At 31.7% G+C, this 17,903-nt stretch overlaps 1 protein-coding gene across 2 annotated transcripts in view; it reads left to right on the plus strand.

Annotated features, from left to right (window-relative positions):
• Positions 1–17,903, plus strand: part of LOC142320102 (uncharacterized) — a 179,183-nt gene that overhangs the window by 134,728 nt on the left and 26,552 nt on the right. The window lies entirely within an intron of this gene.

Below are 17,903 nucleotides of genomic sequence, written 5' to 3' on the forward strand. Positions count from 1 at the left end.
TGCGTTACGTTAATATTATTACAGTATTTATTAATATTATTGTTCTCCACTAAAGTTTATTGATAATGCTGCTGTACTTAAAATAAAGTGTCTTTTTCATTACTAGTTTATCATTGTACATTGTTACATCGATACATTGTAAACAATCGATTTATTTATCGATATTATAAGTCGTTAAATCTTTTACTTTTGCAACTTTTAAATTCATTTAAAAGAGAATTAATTGTCGACGCTGCAAGCCACCGCATTCATTCTGTTTTAAAAGTCGATTACATTATACAAGAACTGAATTGGTATATTACATTAAAATGTTCTTACAAATCGTTTGTGATTTAATCAGTAAAAGAAAACTCCAGAAATTGTTATACCAGAAGTGTATACTGCATCAAATTCGTCAACACCGAGAGATAGACGTATGTTAACGTCATCATTACGGATACATCGACAGATGCCGGTGCAATTCGTGAGAGTAAAGAACCAACTCGGCCTGAGAAAAACCACACGGTCGGATGACAGCAGGTTGTCAGCAATTTTCTTTATTGCAGTTATTCAAAGAAATATGTATTAACGAAACGCACTGAAGAATTTCAAATGTCTTTCATCGAGAAACAAAATCAGCAATAGTTTAGCAAACCGTAAAACAAAATAACAATAAAACCAAACGTAAAAACACAAAGCAAGAAAGTCGAAGCGAAACATTTCTTTAGCGATACTTTCTTTCGCCAAGATGTAATAAAACTTTCTACGACCATCCACTCTGTCCGGCTTTCGACCGAGATCAAGTATCGACCCGATAATATCATGACGACAAATAGTTTCCGTGCGCATTAAGTCATACCTAGCACACTCATATATCACGTTATAGCATGATCCAATAGCCCGCATTGCAGACGCATAACAGAAACCGCCAGGCTGGATTTCTGTAGTCCCGAAAAGCGCCATGCCTAAAAGAAATTGCGTCACATACTTGTACAGGTGTAGCCAAGAGGCGTCGTGCATATCAACAATATTAGGGAAAAGACTCCGCCTCATCCCATCTGGCCTGCCACAAGGCGATACCGTGCTATTCTATCTCCTTCATTTTCTCCGAAGTCAACTCACCGACTTCTTAGTAACATAACGCTGTTGCCTCTCAGACGCAATCAAGTCTATCGATTTCCCGCTTGCGATCACCAAGATCGCCTACCTTGAAATTGTACGGAAACCGCTCGTTACCGTCAGCAATATAAAGCGTTGAGCCCTTAAGAAAATATCCCGATAGCTTTTAAATTTTAGTTTATCCGCCCAATTCCAGGCGCCGCATATAGCATAATTACCTCGCAGACGCTCTACAAGGTACTTATAGTTTTAAAATTAAGACCCCTATCAGGATTACCTATCAGGACCCCTATCACACATCGAATTCCGAAGAAGGCATTACAGGCCTTTCTGGCGGCGTATTGTAGGTGCTTCTTAAACTGCAATTTCTCTACAAGAAACACCCCGATGTACTTTTGAACCTGAACATATCTAATACGTTGGCAGTATTAAATATTTTCAGGTCATTTGAACATCGCCGTTTGTTAATTTAACCAAAACATATTCTAAACATATCTAAAATGGCTGTGATATTAGATCTGCATGTTCTCCGAGATTTGAGGTAAATCACCCTAGGTGGTGTGCACCGTCAAAATTCTTCATTTCGTTTCGTCAGTTACTTTTTATTGGTTCTTTGATTTGTTTCACTGTTTTTTGTTTAGTTATTCTTTTTGTGATTGATGAGGCTATTTTTTGTTTTTTTCTTTGTTTTTTTATGTTCTGAATTTCATCAATGTTTCTTGAACTCATCTTTATATATACTTACGTATGTTATTTTATATTTATGTATACATGTACATGTATATGTGTATATACACAGTTCTTTGTGGAATTTAAATGAAAACTCCTTTCTGCATGATTTTTTTTTGTATTAAAATTTATTTACAGTTCCGGTAAATTAGAACCGATTGTAAATTAAATGCTGCTGAAAAAAAATTAATATTTTTTCACAACTAGTTTCAAAAATGACATGCAGTACAACCCAAGTAGTGATCTCATACTGAGAAATAGATAGTTTTGAAAGAGGAGCATTTACTATATTTATTTTTTTTTTATATTTAACGATTGAAAAGTTACTTAACGGTTCTCAAGTATATACATGTTCATATATCAATAAATGTAATACATTTTTACTAAAATTAACCGATTTGTGAATAATAAATATAATTTATAGATTTTATATTTTATAGGTGACTATAAAATCATTATTAATTCTTTTTGAATAAACTACTCAGCAATAAATTCTGCAAATCAAATAAAGAGAATTGTGTATGTCCCTCTTCCGGTTACCACAACAAATAGGCCGCTTTTCCGGAGTAACTAATTAAACGATTAGCTGTGTAGAATCGTACTCCCTCCTCTATGACTTTATAAACAATATTTGTTATTGCCAACAAACTTCCATGATTATCCTTATGTAATTTTATTATTATATCCTGTCAATTATTGGATCTTTTTCTTAAAAACTGTTTATTAATTTCTTTTTTACCTATTTACTTCACAGGACCGAGTTTGAAATCATACTTGAACAAATTAAATTCTTCTAAGTTATAAAATCTCTTTGTAAAGTTTTAATTTTATTATTATTATTATTTTAATTGCATCATGAATATTTAAACAAGTAACTTTTTACTTTTAGTTGTTTTAATTCTTTACCAAACAAAAAAAAATATTTATAAGCAGTTTTATTCTATATTATTACCTGGATAATCAGTTTCCATTATTATAAATGATAACAGTTATTTATAGCCTCCGTGTTGCGAGTGTTACGGTCTCGGTTTTTTATTTGGAGATCCCGGGTTCGAATCCCGGTCAGGCAAGGCATTTTCACACGCTGCAACATTGCCATTTCATCTCATCCTCTGAAGTAATACCTAACGGTAGTCCTAAAAAAAAAGGTTAAAAAAAGATGATTAGTTTATATGCATTTTAAAAGGTAAATTTATATTAGTTATATTAAAATCCGCTTCAACAGCCACCAGATCTACTCATACTGAATCGACAGGTAAAATTAATCGGATCGATTCAGCTCCCTTGTACCTCCGACAACTCATGTATAAATGTATATATATATATATATATATATAAACAAAATATAGAAATATCAACAATGGGATATTGTATTTTCACCCAACTTAGGTCGCTGTGTAAAATTTCACAATTGTATGACGTCGGGAAATGAATTTAATTAAGGTTAAAGGTTTGAGGACACGGTTGAACAATTGTAAATTAAAGAAAAGCGTGCAAAAATTTGTCAACTAGCTTATTTAAAATATAATTGGTAGATTTGCTTTTTTAGAAACAATATTACTCTAACGATGAATTTTTAAATAAAACTAATTAAATTTTTTTTAAAACCCTTAATTTTCTATAGCCTGTATAACGTGCACATGTTATGTAATGCTGAAATAATTTCCATTACCCGATTCTGAATTGTAATTTATTTTTTAGTTATTTTTCTTTAATCGAGTATTTTCATGTATTTATTTTAACATTATATAGTATGTTTATATTTTAATAAACGAATGTAGACTTTAATCGGATCTGTTTTTTATTTCATAATTAATTGTGACCAGGTTTCCTTTAATTTATCCAAATTAATACTGGTGCACAGCCTTCTTTTGTATTTATTGGAAGAGAATATCTACCCATTCATACATTATTATACACTAACTAGAATTAAATATCTATTTATTATATTTATATGACGTGTCCAGAGTTAATAATAATGTACTAGTACATAGAAGTAACATTACGTATGACCGCTAGAACGGATACTCATTAAAAAAAAAAAGATACAAAAACTGAAACTTGGTTTTCTTTATATATATACACACACACATACAACAAACACACATACCCACCTCGGATATATAAGCAGTACACACTTTCATTTTTTACAAAAAAAAGGAAAACTAAGAAAAAAAATTTTGAAAACAGGTAAGAAGCTAGATTATACAACAAGCTACTTCCACCAACACCGTGTATAAACTTTTTATTGCATTCTAGAAATAAGTAAGAATCCGAGTCTTAACTTTCACTTTAAACTTGCCGGCGGATGTAAATTCTTAATATCACTCGACAGGAAATTAAATTTTTTTGGCCCAAGATAAAGAAAAGAATTTTGAAAGAAAAAAAATTAGTTTTAGGAATCTCGACTAATTATTTGTGTATACCCACCGATTTCGGTAATAAATTTATGACAAATTCCAAGTTCTACCTTTGATTTTAAATTCCCTCTTATAGAAAAGAAACCCGCATAAAAAAACTTTAAATACACGTAACCAGAATTATTTTATCGGATTGTCTGTAAATCGTGATTTTTTTTAACGATTAATTCACCATATAAGCTATGAAGCTTGCGCTTGGGAATATGAAATAAAAATTTGTAGCTTACTAAGATTCGAACCGGAGACCTCCGGATGAAAGGCCGAGACGCAATCACTCCGCCACGGAGATCGGCTTATGTTAATGTATATCTATATCTATACATATATAAAATAAACGAATAGTTTATATTCTGATCGGTACATAATGTATTATATCGTATATAGTACACATCAGAAATGTACAGGTATATTACTACACGAATAAAAATAAAATGAAACTTCTTCGATGAATGAGTCAAAGGAAAACGTAGTAAAACCATCATCAGAGCAGCAACACATACAAGATACACTATTATTATAAAAAAACCATGTAGATGTAGTTTAAATTCACCTTAATTATTTAAAACAAATATATTAGGATATTTAATATAAAAGAAATTACAAATAAATCACAATTCTGAAAACATTAATATCGATAATAATAATAGTAATAGCTGATAATAAGAAATGTGTATTTACTGTAGTAAAATAAACAAAATGTATCAATCAAAAAGCAAAATAAAATGACAGTTTGAAGATTCAATAAACTTACATATAAATAATACAACCATACCTTTGGCATAAATGCGAGGACGTCTCCTAGATCTCCAGATCGGCTTCAAGAACGCAAAGAAAAAAGTTATAATTAAGTTCATCATTAATTCGCAAAGCTCACAAATCAAAATCAGACTACGCAATAAACACTGGCTTTTCCTGATTAAAAATTAAACTCTTCGACCCACTACCCGTTAAATTTTAGCGCGTCCTGACATAATTAATCACTTTAAACCAGTCCTCTTCTCTCCATTCAATATATAAATGATATCCTGCTCTCCTAATTTATTTCTCCCGGACCAGAAAAACCTAATATTCCTGAAAATCCGATATGAATACAAAAATGTACAACGGTTTCCTCCTCTTGAACGTTACATAGGGATAATATGAGTCTTTCGACCTCCCTATATGACACACTTTTCAAAAATAGTAGCCCACCTCTTGATTTGAACAACATATTAATAAAATTTCTGTTTTAAATCATTTATGTAGTCTCTTCAACCAAAATTTAAATTTAATTTAGATTACATATCGTGATACCGTTCCCTAGTAGTTCTTTCAAACCACATATCTTTGCGTTTCTCGTTCATTATTTCTGGAACAACGCTAAATTGAAATATCCAGCTATCTCCCTCATTTGTACCAAACATCATAACTAATCCTAAATTTCTAACAATTTTTATCCATTATTTGTGCCATCTCATGTCTCTGTCCGCTATAAACTCCATTAATATTTTCAGTAAACTATTGTCGGAGAGGGATAACGTCTTCAATAAGTACTTAAAATACAGGATCATTCACGAGAACCGGATGTTTTTGAAGTAGGTTGTACTCGAGCGTTCGTGGTGGGAGGGGCACGTGGCTGGTGTCTGACGTTTCCTTTGTTCATAGCATTTACATTTTAGTCGTTGAGATGGAGCCGTGGACGCTAGACCAACGCCTGTACGCGTATGACAGTTATGTGCGAAATGACGAATCCGTAACTGCTGTTCGGCGAGATTTCTGCCGTCAGTTTAATATCCATCGTAATGCAAGCGTCCCTTCTCGTAACACAATATTACGATAGGTAAACAAACTTCGAACAAGCGGTTTAATATTGAAGAAAAAACCGCCGGGTCCCCGACGAACTGCTAGCACTCCGGAGAACATCGAACGAGTAAGGGAAGCCATTGTCAGAAGCCCACGCCTCTCTGTTCAGAGTCATTCAGCAGCGCTTCAAATGAGCACAAGTACGGTAAGACGAATTCTGCATACAGACCTGCATTTCCATCCTTACAAGATAGCCGTCGTGCAGCAGTTAAACGAGCAAGATTTCACGCTCAGCGATTACAATTTTGTCGACAAATGCTTACCGTTTTTTAAGAAAATGAAAATTTGTTATTGTTAATGAGTGACGAAGCCCATTTTCATCTGAATGGCTTCGTCAACAAACAGAATTGCCGGTATTGGGCAGAAAGAAACCCACATCAGCTTCACGAGAGACCACTTCATAGCCCAAAGGTGACCGTCTGGTGTGCAATAGGAAAGGTCGGTGTTATCGGACCATATTTTTTTGAAGAAAATGACGCTGCCGTAACTGTAACAGCTGATTGTTACATTGCGATTTTGAATACGTTTTTCATCCCTGAGTTACGAAACCGGGGAATCGATTTTCAAAATGTGTTATTCCAGCAGGATGGAGCTACAGCGCACACAGCGAGGGCAACGATGGCTGTTCTCCGTAACTTGATTCCGGGACGGATCGTTTCCAGATTCGCCCCCTCGGTCCCCCGACTTGAGTAGTTGTGATTTTTTTTTCTGTGGGGGTTTCTGAAATCGCGTGTGTACGACAATAAACCGCGTACATTGGGGGACCTAAAGATCGCAATTCGTCATCGCGTCACCCAGATTGATGTAGACATGCTGCAAAGAATTGAGGCCAGTTACAGTGAAAGGCTACAATAATGTATTGCCCAAAATGGACATCACTTGCCGGACATAATTTTTCGTTCATGAGTAAGTAAAAAATGCTTTGATTTAACAAGTGTTTCAGTACCGATAAAACTTTTTTTAAAGTAAATATTCAATTTTTTATGATTATTTTAAAAACATCCGGTTCCCGTGAATGACCCTGTACTATAAGTATGCACTTATTTGTGCATATGGAGATGCAAAAAATTAAAGGTTTTGTAACATCTTTTAATTAGTATAATTTAAAAATTCATAGTAATATTGACACAGTTTCTGTTAAAGAAAATCTTTTTATGTAATTTAAATAAATTGGTTGGAAAATTTTTAAAACGGTTCCATAATTTATTAAAAATAGTAAAGGAAGCATAATAATAAAACCTTTTCTTGTAAACGAAACTATTATATTGAATTACACGAAATGGATTATTGTCATATCTATAAAAATAGGAGTTTTATACATTTTTTATCGTTTTAATATACTCCAATTAATTTGAAACTTGTTTGTTAAATTTCTCAAAATAAAAAAAATATTGTATCAGAACACAGCATAATTATACATTACTGTACATAGATTACATCATAGTAAGTAATATTTACCTGGAAGAATTAAGAAAAATTATACAAGAACTTTGAACAGAACAGCATTACAAATTAATAATTATAAAAAAAGAGAAATTGATATTATACCAGAATAATAAAGTTTTAAACTAAATAAGATGCTTAACGTTTGTTTATATCGGTTATTCTAGCTGATAACAAACATTTGAACATTTGTTTTAAAGCTAAACATTAAAGAATGCTTAAAGATTTTTAACAGCCCTGGAGAAAAGAGAAAGACGAAGAGGAAAGAAATGAAAGAGTACGTAATGAAAATAAATACAGGAAAACTAAAGTAATGGAAGTAAACAACAAAGAGGACTACGCAATAAAGTTAAGTAAAGGGAGAATAGTAAAGGTAAAATTACTGATATTTAGGGTCTGTGGTGACAGACCCTAAATATTTTTATAACATTTCAACTTTTACAACATATAACATTTAATTAATTGTATATTGTACATTTGTATGTGTCTTCCTATACAAATTACGGCTGTCTATAACATCTCTCTCGATGCAAACGGCATGCCTAATTAATTAGATTAAATTAAAAATATTAAAAATAAATCAAATTAAAAATTAAATTGTACGTATTCTTACAATTGCATTAGTTATTGTAATGCGTAAATTGTTTTAAAATTTAAAATACATCTTTCTTCAAACTCTTCGTGTTTTCATTCAAATCATATATTGTAGGGTAATAAATAGGTTAGATAGAAGGAATGCAAAGAATGTTTATGCTTGTTGTAGAAAGTTAGTAAAAAATTTTGTAAAAGTGAAAGTGGATGGCGATGGTGGATAATTATTAGACTTTATCATTCAGGTGTTAAATCTACGTAGTAATTTGGGTCCAAAAAATCCATTTTACATTTTCGTAATGTATAACATCTCAAAAGTATTTTCACAAAATTTCATATAAATCGGTACATAATCATCTTCGTAGTCATTAATCCGCTCCTAGATACCTTAACACGCCGTTATTCGATCCTGCAAGAGTAACGCCGTTACTCGACTTGTGACCGCCGCGCTCACTCTGACGCAATATTAATAAAAATAACTGATTACTAGGGATTTCCCGTAAACCAGAAATGCAACACTTGCTTATCGCATTCCAAACACATGCGTCGGCAGCTAGACGGCGTTCCAAAATTTACCCTAAGCATAAAGATAAAAGGAAAGAAAATATCAATGTGTGAGCATGGCGCTCACATGTCGAGTAACGGCGGGCTAATTTTAAAAATTTATTGGGCAGATAGGTAGCGTAATAGCCTAGAGAGTGGGGTGCTCATGTCAAAGTACAAATCTTTGTTCCCCACTCTTTACGCCATTAATCACACGCATGAAAAAATCGGCAGAAACATCAAATTTTTAAATTGAAGCTATGACTTTTACATAATCTTACATATCACCATCAAAGCTTGTTGACAAATCCATTCGGAGATATAGTCCTAAAATTATTCTTTACCTTTTGATGCGTTTAATTTAAGAGTGGTGTTTTAAAATCTTTTTTTTATATATTTTTTTATTTTCTACTATTTATTCTTCATAAGTTTATACTTTGCAGCTGCGCTAGCGCACAGGTTTGAGCGTATTTAGCGAAAAATTAGATCGGTACGTTCTACGGTGGGTCAGTGTAATCAAAACATAACGCTAAACTATTTAATTTCCGGAAAACCAAGATCCGGTCGATCAAGAGTGTACTCGATGCATTAAACAGTTAGCGCTCGACCTGTTGATACATACGCCGTTTGAATTGTAAAACTCGGACAGGCGGTTGCCGAGATGACAATACGGCAACCCATCGCAACCCCATCCTCAATTTCCGAACGGCGCCCCGGGGGGAGTTGAAAATATTATCATCCGACGGGTACCACTGGGAGCGGTTGGCGTATCGGCGAAGGGGGTCGAAAAGATTTTTCAGAGAGCTAGGGCCGACCGTTTTCGAGATATTTGCGATTTTCGTTCGAAAGTTCGGATCCGGTTAAAAATAACTAAATTTTCCCAAAACTTCCGTCGCTACTGTACAGAATTTTTAGTAGCAACTGTATATCCTAATATATATATCTCGCTTGTTTATAAAGCTAATAGCGTGTTATCATTTAGCTCCAGTCGGTTGTTACAACAGCTAGAACCCACGTTTTAGTAAAATTATGTATTTCAAACGCGTGCGAATTTTAGATCCAAACTTACCGAAACAGGCTCGTTTATCTTTCACTAAAAGAATATGCATGTAAACGAGGTTGCATAAGTTCAAGGGGCATTTTTTCACTTAGAAACTTGGGGCATATTAGCGGCTTGGAAATGTTGCTAAAATGTGTTGCCATCAGACGGAAACCTGTATGCAAGATTTCAGAGCGAATGAATAAGCAGAAGTTGACTGGAATTTGACTGAAAGGTTCCGTACCGTGAATCTCTCATATATAGTCCAAGAGCGAGTTAATATAAAAGTGGTAAATAAAAACTACAGTGTATTGTAATTTCTTCAAAGCAATAGTTTGGTATACTTTATTGAGTTTGAAAAATACAAAACATATGCTTAGATTCAATACATCATTTACTACGCAAATAAGAACCATAACGTTTAGTGTATAATTTTTGTCGTAATCCACATTTATACTTCTCACTCACATTCACACTGCAATAAAAGTTATGAATTATTAGAAAGCTAGTCGTCCATTTTTCTTTATCGTTATAATATCTAAAATTTCATCAGGCGTTAACTTTGAGTGATCTAAGAATGTGGGTTTCTAGATCGTGGAAACTGGTGTTCTTTGGTGGTTGGGTTTCAATTAACCACACATCTCAGGTATGGTAAAACTGAGAATGTACAAGACTACACTTCATTCACACTCATACATATCATCCTCATTCATCCTCTGAAGAATTATCTAAACGGTAGTTACCGGAGGCTAAACAGGAAAAAGAAAGAAAGAAAAGAAAGAATGTGGGTTTCAAAATCATCGGTCTCCATCTTAGAAGTACTAGTTATAACTGGTTACCTATACTTTGTACGGGTAAAAGTGTATTTTGCCCGGTTCTTATCGTTACCCGACAAACACCATTTTATGAAATGACCGTACTCCGTTTCTCATTTTTTTAAAATTATTTTTATTTTATATTTTTTATTCAAATAACCGGAGGCAGATGCAGGCAGTGTCGTCGCACATACATTAACAGTGGCTGTATTGGTTAAGCCGCATCGCCGTACACCCGTTGTACCCCTTAAAAAAAATCGAAATTCAAAAAACCCGAAAATGGTTTTTAGATATTTATCTAAAGAGTATTTATAAGCCCCGATCTTGTGAATAACTTGTTTAGTATAGTCGGAAATGGGGAAAATTTGCGAGAATTGTTCAAACTTTATTATCTTTCTTTACCCCTTTTAAGGTTGAATTTCGAAAAATATAGAAATTGGATTTAGATATTTACATGAAAATTACGTATCAAAAATCAAGTTGATATCTTCATTTTTTACCGAGAAATTTAAAAAAATCTGGATTTCTAAAAAAAAAATTCAGTCCATTTTAACTTTTTAAACTGGGAATTTCAAAAAATTTAGAAATTCGTTTTTAGATATAAACATGAAGATTATACACACCAAAAATTAGGTTGCTATCTGAATTTGATATCGAGCAATTAAAAATAAATAAAAAATTAATTGTTTCTCCATTTTTACCCTTTGAACTGAAATTTAAAAAATCCTTTGTTAGCGCGCACTTCAACCATAAGAAGAACATATATAGAACAAATTCTCATCAATTTATCTTCAGTAGTTTTGCTGGGCGATGATGAATCAATCAGTCGGTCTGGACTAGTTGCGTTGTAGTTACTGAAACATATCCAACCTTGGGCTGATCTTCGACCTGATTGGCTAAGGAGGCACCACGGTACCCATATTTTTTAATTAAATTGCAACAGATTGAGCCAAATTATTGAATTAAATAATTACCCTGCTCTAAACAATAAGGTGGCTGAGCAGATCCAGTTATTTAAATATTATTTACTATTTCTGATACTTAAATAAAATGTAACTGTTGAGAAAGAGTATCAAATGAGACCCAGAAGTTTTTACTTTTTTATGTTAATTTTATCAATTATACTCAAAATACAGTATAATTTTTATGATAAAAACGTCATTTGATAAAAAAAAATAGACTGGAGCCCAAAAGCGTTACTAATAATTTTTATATCTTTTTCAATTAATACCGCATAATTTTTCAGGAGAAAAGGTCATTCGATCAGTGGGGTCAAATCAGACCCAAATTTATTTACTGAACGTTTGATATTTTTCTCAGTTTTACTCTTCTTAATATTGGATAATAAAGTCATTAATATTTAAAAACCCTATCGCCTATTTGAAATAAAAGTCTATTAAGGCAAAGTCAGGAAGGTTATGCATTCCTTTATGCTTTTTTAAAATAAAGACTTCACATTAGTAAATATAAAATAAACGCATCTGAATTTTTAATTTCTTAAAAATCGATGCACATGAATGTCATCGACAGTGCTAAACAACAGTGCTAAACAAAGACCCGCAGCCAAGTTTTGTAATCTGAAAATTCGTTCTGAATTTTGTTATGTAATCCCATGAAGCAATATTATATTTTATTCTGGAGTACAAGGAGACATAATAAATATTTAACAATTCTGACAAGCTTAGCGATTTATTAAGATGCTTCAAAGAGGAACTAACTGTATGGTTTGATCTTAATGCAAATGAAATCAACAGAGGCGTTACATCAAAGTTTAATTATAAACAATCCTGTATAATATACCAACTTGATGTATTATACAACACTGAGATCGAGCGAAATTTTTTTCTAAATTATTTTTTTAAGTCATCATCATCATCATCAGTTGTATTTTATTCTCAAGTATCTACTTTTTATACATCAATCTTTGTACAAAGGTTTCTTTTATTCATAACTTTCTACACAACTTTGTATTACTAAATTAACAAAACTTGAATGCTTTAACGTATGAACCATCAAACAGGTTTGTTTATTAACAAAATTCTACTACAAATTTCTCTCATATCCCAACCGTCTTAACGCCTTCATTTCGAATTTTATCGACCGATCTAATGTTTAAAAAATTTCTGTAACACAACATATCAAAGAACTCTTATTATTTTTCTTTGTGTTTTTCGTATCGACTATCAGGCACGTAGCTAGGATTTTTTTCGGGAGGGGCTAAGGGTGATGATGATAAAATAATAATAATAATAATAATAATAATGAAAATCATTTTATAATGAAACGGTTTTTTTAATACTTTATTGCGTTTGAAAAATACAAAACATATGCTTAGATTTAATACATCATTTACTACGCAAATAAGAATTATAATGTTAGTACATAATTTTTTTCATACTTCACACTCACATTCACACTGCAATAAAAGTTATGAATTATTAGAAAGCTAGTCGTCGATTATTCTTTCCCACCGTAATCTAAAATTTCATCAGGATTAACAGTAATATCATAAATATCTATATACTGACAAAGAAACTAACGAACTTAATCTTCCATCCCCCGACTTATTACGCGCAATCGTTTTGACTCTCTTCATTGTGGGGAACGAGAGTTCATTAGTACTGTTGTTATCGGAAGAATCGCTAAAACTTGCAAGTGATAATGGATATTCGGCAAATATTCTTCATTGCAGTGATCCAATATTTCAATCACTTTTAGATCGCATTTTAAATTTAATGACTTTATTTCCTCGCACCAAATAAGATACTCCGCTTGGAGAACAGATTCAGAACATTTATTATTATAATACATCGTTAAGAGTTTTAGTTCATCCACCTTTCCAGGACTAGATGAACCTGGAAAAAGAACTTGAACATTTTTTAAGAAGATATAATTGTCATTTAATTTACTTTCCAAATGTTCCTTCAACGTATCGATGCAGGGAATAAAACAAGATACTCGATAGTATTCTTCTGTCGTCGTACTATTGTGATTTTCTCTATGTCCTTGTTTATTTTTTATTCGTGGAGTTTTTATTTCAGATTCAAAAATGCCGCGCGACAATTGTTCTACGGTTACAAAAATATTTTCTGCATTATCTTTCATTCTTTGCAATAATGATATTGTTGATTTGACAAGTTGAATAGCGTTATTCAAAACAATAATCTTGTTTTGAAATAGTACTATTTTGAGAATGGCAGTGTAACATTAAGAAGTTTTTCACAAACCAGTAATGAAAGAATAAATTCACTTTTTTCTATCGCTGCGAGAAAAGCATAAGCTTTAGGCGATGAGATTGATTTTGATTCTTGTGAGATTTCTTTTAAACTCAAGCAAATACATTGAAAAAATTCGCTGAACTCATCAATAGTCGTATGACGTTCAACAGATCTAGTTTTACACAAGCCTATAAGTCGTTTTTCTGATTTCTCAATCTGCTCCATATACACTCACTGCTTTTTTTAGCACATCGATTGCACGTGAATTACTGCGAAAACAAATATACTGTACGTACCAACATATATACTGTACGTATGTACGCGCAAAAGACTGATAAAAATAGAATTTTTTTACTTGGGAGTATTGGAATAAAATTTATTTTCGCAGAATATTTACGAAAATTTTTATCTATACTTTTTATTAAAAAATTATTTTTTTAAATTTCTCCTTAAGACACAAAAAGGACCAAGTTTTTTTTGATTTTATTTGACGGATTTATATACTTTCTTGTTATAACTATAGTTGCATATATTACTGTAGCCGGAAGTAACATTAAAAAATCCTATGTGAATACGTTAAACCAATTAAAATTTACAAATATTAGCAAGAACTAAATCCTTTACTAAATGTTGCTTCATAAAATTCAATTTTATGCTATAAAATATTTTTTAATGGATTTTAGAATTTAGCTAAAAAATTGGGGTAGGGAAAGTTGGTAGTTAAAAATAAGATATGGGCCTTTACAAACCTTCAGACACAGGTAGCATATAACATTACAACATATAACTTTTTATAACATTTATAACATTACTTTTCAAACATCGTTGAAAAGTTCTCAATGAGGACTTATTTCTGCAATTAAGAAAAAGTCCAAAACAAAAAAAAAATAATTGAACTTTGGGCTTTTTAGGACACTTTTGGTTCAGTCGATCGCAATCAAAAGAGAAGGTGCACAACTAGATGTTACAGCAATCGTAAATCCAAAATTTCAACATCCTACAAATAATTGTTTTTAAATTGTGCGAGATACATACGTACAGATGTCACGTCGAAACTAGTCGAAATGGATTCAGGAATGGTAAAAATGTATATTTCCGTTGAAATCTGAAAACCGAAATTTTTCGCGATCACAATACTTCCTTTACTTTGTACAAGGAAGTAAATATCGGAAAAACTTTTTTTCAAATATAAATTGCATAACTTGACCGGCGTAACCGGGAACACTAAAGTGCAAAATGAATAAAATTTAAAAATTAAAATACTGTACAAGTTTAACAACATATAGACTATCCGTAGATTTTTTTTAGGCTTTTCATAGATTTATAGATATTTTTATCGTATTTATTCAAAATACCCTAATAATATTAAAATAATAATTCATTTTGGGTCTAATAATAAAAAATAATTTGGGTCTTCAAAATTTTTTTGGAAGAATAAATTATCAATTTTACACTTATAAAAAAGTATAATAATAAATGTTAAACGACGGTCTTCAATTTAATCTCAGATCCACTTTTTCGCCTTTAATAAATACATTGATGCTATTTGAATGAACTTATATTTTAGTCTTTCCGTTCTATAAATAAACAGTATCAATACCGAAATTTCAGGGTTAATACTCTTTATCTTACTGTTTTGCACCTTTTCATTTAAAATTTAAAATATTATTATTTTAATATTATTGAACGTTAGGTAAACGAACGAAAACTATTTGTACAACACACGAGATGGAATTAGATGTGTTTCGGTTCCCTGTACGCTGATTGATTAAATCGTTTTGTCGGGTATTAATGCATTTACTGTGCAAGATCAACAATTCAATCTGTCTTCTCCGATTAATTGCTAACGGCTAGTTTAATTGAATTTAAGTAAATGTTGTTGTTGATGGATTTGTATCGTGTTGCGTCACATTTTGGTTAATATACCATTCTTTATTATTTTTACGTAATATTATTTCTATATTGATTTTATTTCAGTAATATTTTTACCTTCGACCAAAAAGTAAAAAGGTTTTCGATGTTTTTATTAAATAAAAAATATTACATCAAAAATCCTCTGATTCTATTAAGATTTTTAAATATTTATAACTCCTGAACTCGAGGACTGATTTTCAAAAGTTAAATTTGTTATTTCATACGAGGTTGTATATTTGCCAATTATCTGATTAGATTTCAAATGTTTTTTTTTCTTTTTATCGTTTTCAGATTTTTGTAATAGAGAAAGAATAATTAATTTATTTAACTGTTTTCTCCCGTACAATAAATTTTTCCTCAGTTTTACACCATATCTCCTCAAAATACTATTAATTCTAATTATGATTTTATTAATTTTTTCAAAATAAATCAATAATTACTTGGTACATGTCCAGCATTTAAGTTTCATAGTCTTTAAAATTTTTAATTTCACGACTATAGCTTTGTTCCTATGCAACAGCGCTATAAAGAGAAAGCATATGATCTGCTAAAATGTTGGGTATTGGTTTTTTTTAAATGTCTACGTTTTCCGATTTTCCCTTAACAAATTATGAGGATCTGCCTGTTTTCTGAAGGGTGGTTCATGATGAATGGCAAAATGAATGGAATGCTACCATCAACAATAAACTTCGTCCGGTTGAGAACACTGTGCTACCGTGAAGCTCCTCCTGCAAAAATAACAGTTTACCATTAGGGAACGCTAGGCTCACTCATGGATATCTGATGATACAAATAGATGCACCCTTTTATGCTCACTGCGACTGCCAATTAATTATTCACCACATCCTTGCGGATTATATCTGTTATGCGGCACTGCGTCGCAAGTTTAAACTAGGGGTTGACATGCGAAAGGGGAACAGTGAAACAATGTTATGTAATCTTTTACAATTTCTCAGGGCCGTTCGTTTATATTCAAATAATTGCGTAATTAGGAATAGCTTTCAGCTACTTATACCGTTTGTCGTATATGAGATGGTAATTTTAGTGTTTTAGTTTATATTATTGATGAAATATTTCATTTTGATTTTATTTCCCTTTCTGGGTTTTTAGTTTTTAATTTAATTTTTAATATTTATTTTCGTATTGTATAAATATTGTGTCCGGGTGCTGATAACGACACATCGTTGAGCGCCCAGGAAAAAAATCTGATGTGTACACTACATGACTTCCTTGTACACCTATTAAAATACATATACACATTTTTGTTAAAAGGAAACGTACATAAAATTTAATTTCATTAATAACTTCTGATATTTTTTTCATATTATTTTTTATTGTTATTGAATTATTATTTATCGTAATTTTTTTTATAATCAGAGGTTAATAAATTAACAATTAATATAATCCACCTTACCAGCACGTTGATATGTACTCTAGATCTTTCGGCTTACTTGGAAGTTATAGTCAGGAGTTAAAATTAATACATTTAAAGTCAAAATTTTTAAAAAATCATAGTTAAAATGTAAAAATAGTCATGACTGTCCCGGTCCTACTAGGATACTGAAGGAATATACAGATACTCTGGTGGATTAAAATGAAATCAAACGGAACCATGTTATCAAAGAGATAATTATTAGATTAGATTAAATTAAATTATTGCTTCTTTATAATTATGTTTTTAAATAATATCGCTCGAGCACAATATCGCCCACCATGATCCTGATTGGGGGTATCCTTCTTTTCCCAGCGGTTATAATTAATGGGGATCTACCCCTTGATACAGTAAAAAAAATTTTATAAAATTTTTTTAGTTATTTTTATTCTATGGAATGTGCTCTTTTTAATTGTGTAAAATTATTTTTTTCTCCGTTGAACACAAAAATTTTAATTAAATAAATTGTAAGCCGGTTTTCATGGCAATATTTGTATTTTCTCCGTGTAAAATACGAAAATCAACAGCTTGTGTCTCACGAATGTAAAATTATAGAAATATGAATATTTCGCCATTTTAAACCTCGTTTTTTATTTTATTTAGTTATCATTTCATCCTACAGGTTATGCAACTTCCACGTTCATACGACATTGCTAAAACCATGCGATACAATCGGCAGGTGCTATGGTATATGGCAATTTTAATCTGTTTCAGCAACAGTAACAATTGAAGAACATAAGAAAGAAGCCGTAATAAGAAAGGGAGTCCGACAAGGATGTTCCCTATCTCCGTTACTTTTTAATCTTTACATGGAACTAG

The sequence above is a fragment of the Lycorma delicatula genome, chromosome 2 (assembly GCF_047948215.1).
Source record: "Lycorma delicatula isolate Av1 chromosome 2, ASM4794821v1, whole genome shotgun sequence".
Lineage (NCBI taxonomy): Eukaryota > Metazoa > Arthropoda > Insecta > Hemiptera > Fulgoridae > Lycorma > Lycorma delicatula.